The following is a 4,629-nucleotide window of genomic DNA, read 5'->3' as shown; positions in this document are numbered from 1 at the left end:
ACATCACATGAGACCAGAAGACATGGCAGGATGTGCAGAATACCCCCGTTGAAAAGCGGAGATGCAACAGGTACTGTGAGAGAGAACTATCAACATCAGAGGCCCGAGACTGTTCAACACGCTTCAGCTACACATAAGGGGCATAACTGGTAATCCCCACAGTGTTCAAGAGAGAACTGGATAAGCACCTCCAAAGGATACCTGATCAACCAGGCTGTGACTCATACGTCAGGCTGCGAGCAGCCGCGTCCAACAGCCTGGTTGATCAGTCCAGCAACCAGGAGGCCTGGTCGACGACCGGGGCGCGGGGACGCTAAGCCCTGGAAGCACCTCAAGGTAACCTCAAGGTAAGGTTATATTATAAGTGTCAGTAACAGGATGACGTGGCAACTGGTGACTATTCTGTGGAAATTCAATCGTTAATGTGAAAACAATTAACGTTAATATTAGATGTTAAGTGATTAAATAATGAAAATCGCAGGAAAATCTTGTACCCGGCACTCAATATACGAGAATAAGGGCAAGAAAATCCTACTAAATGAAAGTGATAGTTTAAAAAACAAATGAAACTTTGGTTGTTTCAAAAGTGAAAAGGTAGTCCAAGAATGTAGGGATACCTTGTCAGGTCTCTATAGGAAAGAAGCAAGGGGTTTCCTACTAAACTAGATGATACTTACAGAATTAGCGTTCTTTGTGCTCTGAAAAAGAAAGCCAATTCCCTTCCTGAGTAAATATCATAATCTCTGACCAACGCGCAGGGGTGCGAGTGTCAACTGGTGACGAGAACTGCTGTTGAGGTCCCAACTCACCAGCGTAGTCCGTGCTAGAGGAACTATGGCCCTCTTTATCCTCCTTCAGACGGATTGCAGAAGATAGGGTACGTGGCCTGAAGACAAACCAAAGTACCAGGGTACCAAGGTGATGATCTGCCGTAATTGAGAAATATTCTAGGGACAAAAAAGGTGGAATACACGAGTAATAACACCGAGGGATGAACGACCAATTAAGAGAGTGACTGAGGCCTCCAGACACCACGTAATCCACAGTTATCAAACACTCACACTATGTTACACTCGGAATGCATAAAATACACAGCACCATAAAAATATTAAAAGTTATGAAATTATTGAGAAGCAACTGTATCAAAGCCAAGTACACTTACCACAAATTGAAATGTTCTAGTATCAGTACCTGAGTGAGGCTCCTAGGACAGGCCCCCATTAATGTCATGGGAAAATGTAGGTGTAAGGCAGTCCTCCAAATGGCTGGTGTCAATGCCAATCACATTAGTAAAAAAAAAAGAGAGAAAAAGTTGAATGCTTGGCTGTTGCCTCCTGTGGTCAAGTAAAGAGAGAAAAATACGTAAAACAAATCGTATAAACAATAAAACTTTAATTGACTTTAAACAAATATAAACAAAGATAATCCCTTGGCTATGTACAGTGCGAATTAATAAAAAATACAGAGACCAAAAAAATATAAAATAAAATAATAGTTACGTTACTCTACAATGAACAAGACAAAAAATGAGTAAAAAGAGCTGAGAATATTGGCTCGCTGAAAACCTCCACTAATACACAGAGTGTAGGCTAGATAGAAGTATCAGCCTTGAGAGCACAGAATATTCTAAAGCCAACTGCTAGTGCATGCTTAGTCATAGGCTATGCAGATGACGCTGAAGTTGAGTAAGTAAGTAAGTAATTATCAAAAGAAGGCACCAAACCGGGAAGGCTATGTAGCACCATCAAATACGCAAAATAATCAGAGGGCGCTAAATATCACCAAGGATGCCAATACGAGAACAAAAACGCATAAGGCGAACGATATCAAAAGTATCCGAGTCACCAAGAATTCTATCGAGGGACAGGTGACCGCGAGGGGCGGTCGGAAAGCAAGACACACGCTCGTCCTGGAAGTCAGGACATTCAAGAAGGACATGCACGACCGTAAGAGGGACAATGCAACTAGGACAATAAGGAGCAGGGCGGCGCTCCATCAAGTGACCATGGGTTAAGCGAGTATGGCCAATACGCAACCTCGCTAGAGCTGTTTCCCACCGCCGGTTACGGTGGAAGGAGGACAGCCACGAGGAAACACAACATTTAAGAGTACATAGCTTGTTACCAGTAACAGACAACCAAGAAGCCTGCCAACGGGTAAGGACTGAGGAATGGATAACCGGGTAAAAGTCGGAATACGGGATGCCTTTACGAGAGATGGGACAAGAGCGGACAGCTTCCTTAGCGGCAGCATCCGCACGCTCATTTAAAGACACGCCAATATGGCTGGGAACCCAACAAAACTCAACCGACTTAAATTTACTGTGAACGAGAAACAGCCAATGCTGGATCTCGACAACTACCGGATGAACTGGATTAAAGCACCCGAGAGCCATGAGGGCACTACGAGAGTCAACAACAACCACAAAGGAAGACTGACAACGAGAAAGCAGGAGACGAAGAGCATAGAGAATAGCATAAAGTTCCGCTGTAAAGATGCTAGTCTCCGGAGGCAAGCGACACATATAAGTGCGATCAGGAAAAACAACAGAGTAGCCAACACCGTCCGCTGACTTAGACCCATCGGTGAAGACAGAAACGGAGCGGGAGTGAGAAGAAAAGTGCTCGAGGAAAAGGCGTTTTAGAACTGTAGGAGGGGTAAAAGCTTTAGTGATACGAGTCAAGGATGTACAAAACCGCGGAAGAGGGACCCTCCACGGGGGCAAAGAAGGAACAACACGAGGAGAAACATCAGAAATACGAACGGAAAGAGAATCCTGTAGGCGAGATAACCGGACAGAAAGAGGGAGGTGGTGAAGAGGAACAGGAACCGCAGGAGGGGTAAAAGTTAAAGCACGACAGAGACGAGAGGAAGGATGTTGCAAGGACCGCGCAAGATAGCGAAGACAGTAGCGATCACGGCGGTCCTGGAGGGACAGGAAGCCAGTGTCAACATACAAGCTAAGGACGGGAGTCGAACGAAAGGCACCAGAACTGAGGCGCAACCCAGTATGGTGCAAAGCATCAAGACGGCGAAGAGTAGAAGGAGAAGCAGACGAGTAAGCAGGGCAACCATAATCGAGCTTAGACAGGACGAGAGAGGAATGTAAAGCAAGGAGAGTGCGCCTATCTGCCCCCCAAGAAGTATGGGACAAGACCCGAAGGAGGGTAAGGGACTTAGAGCACTCAACACGGAGGTAAGAGATATGGGGAGACCAAGACAAACGAGTGTCAAGAAATAACCCCAAAAGCTTCGCGGAATCTTTGTATTCAAGGGGATGACCATAAAGTGACAAAGAGGGACGAAGAACAACCCGTTTCCGCGTAAAAGTCATGGCACAAGTCTTAGAAGTAGAGAACTTGAAGCCATGACCTGTGGCCCAAGACGACACGGCATCAATCGCAAGTTGAAGCCGGCGTTGAAGGAGAGGCGAATCATCACCCTGACAACAAAGGGTAAGATCATCGACATAGAGAGCGGAGAAGACACCAGAAGGAAGAGAGGAAAGAAGACCATTGAGGGCAACCAGAAAAAGAGTAGTGCTCAGAACACTACCCTGGGGCACACCTTCGTATTGCTGAAAAGAGGGAGAGAGAGCGGTACCAAGGCGCACCCGAAAGGAACGACGAGAGAGGAAGCTGCGGAGAAAGAGAGGGAGATGACCACGAAGGCCAAAAGAATGAAGTTGAAACAGGATATGATAACGCCAAGTGGTGTCGTAAGCCTTTTCTAGGTCAAAAAGGACGGCAACAACGGAGGTCTTCGCAGCAAAAGCAGTACGTATATAGACCTCCAAGTTCACCAGGACATCTGTCGTGCTGCGGCACTTGCGGAAACCAAATTGAGAAGGGGAGAGGAGGTGATGGTGTTCCAGGAACCACATCAGACGAACGTTAACCATACGTTCAAAGAGTTTGCAGACACAACTTGTGAGAGCAATAGGGCGAAAGTCCTTAGGGGAAGTACCCAGAGACCCCGGTTTGCGAACAGGGAGGACAACGGCATCGAGCCAGTCCTCAGGGACTGACGACGACTCCCAGATCCGATTATACAGACTCAGTAAATACTGAGACGTGCTCGGAGGGAGATGGCGAAGCATCTCATAATGAATACCATCGGAGCCCGCCGCCGTAGAACCGCAGAGGGCCAGGGCAGAACGAAGTTCAGAGAGAGAGAAGGGATCATTATAGGGAAGCTGAAGATGAGTGCAGAAATCTAAAGGACGAGACTCAAGGACAGGTTTACGAAGAAGGAAAGATTGGGGAAGATGAAGACCAGAGCTAACAGAAGAAAAGTGGGAACCCAGTTCGGAAGCGACCTGCAACGGGTCCGCCACAAGAGTATCATGGAGGTGAAGGACCGGTGAAACATTGGGAACAAACTTACCCGCTATCTTGCGGATACGCTTCCAGATCTGGGCCAGAGGGGTTTCGGACGTAATTGTCGAGACATAAGATGCCCAACATTCACGTTTAGCCGTACGGATGGCCCTACGGGCCACCGCACTCGCTTTCCGAAAGAAAAGAAAAGAATCGGTCGTCTGCCTACGGCGGTGCTTCTTCCAGGCTGCACGCTTACAGCGGACAGCCCAAGCACAGTCCGCATTCCACCAGGGAACGCACTTCCGTG

The sequence above is a fragment of the Procambarus clarkii genome, chromosome 34 (assembly GCF_040958095.1).
Source record: "Procambarus clarkii isolate CNS0578487 chromosome 34, FALCON_Pclarkii_2.0, whole genome shotgun sequence".
In the NCBI taxonomy this organism is placed as follows: Eukaryota; Metazoa; Arthropoda; class Malacostraca; order Decapoda; family Cambaridae; genus Procambarus; species Procambarus clarkii.
Note: the sequence above shows the minus strand (reverse complement) of the source record.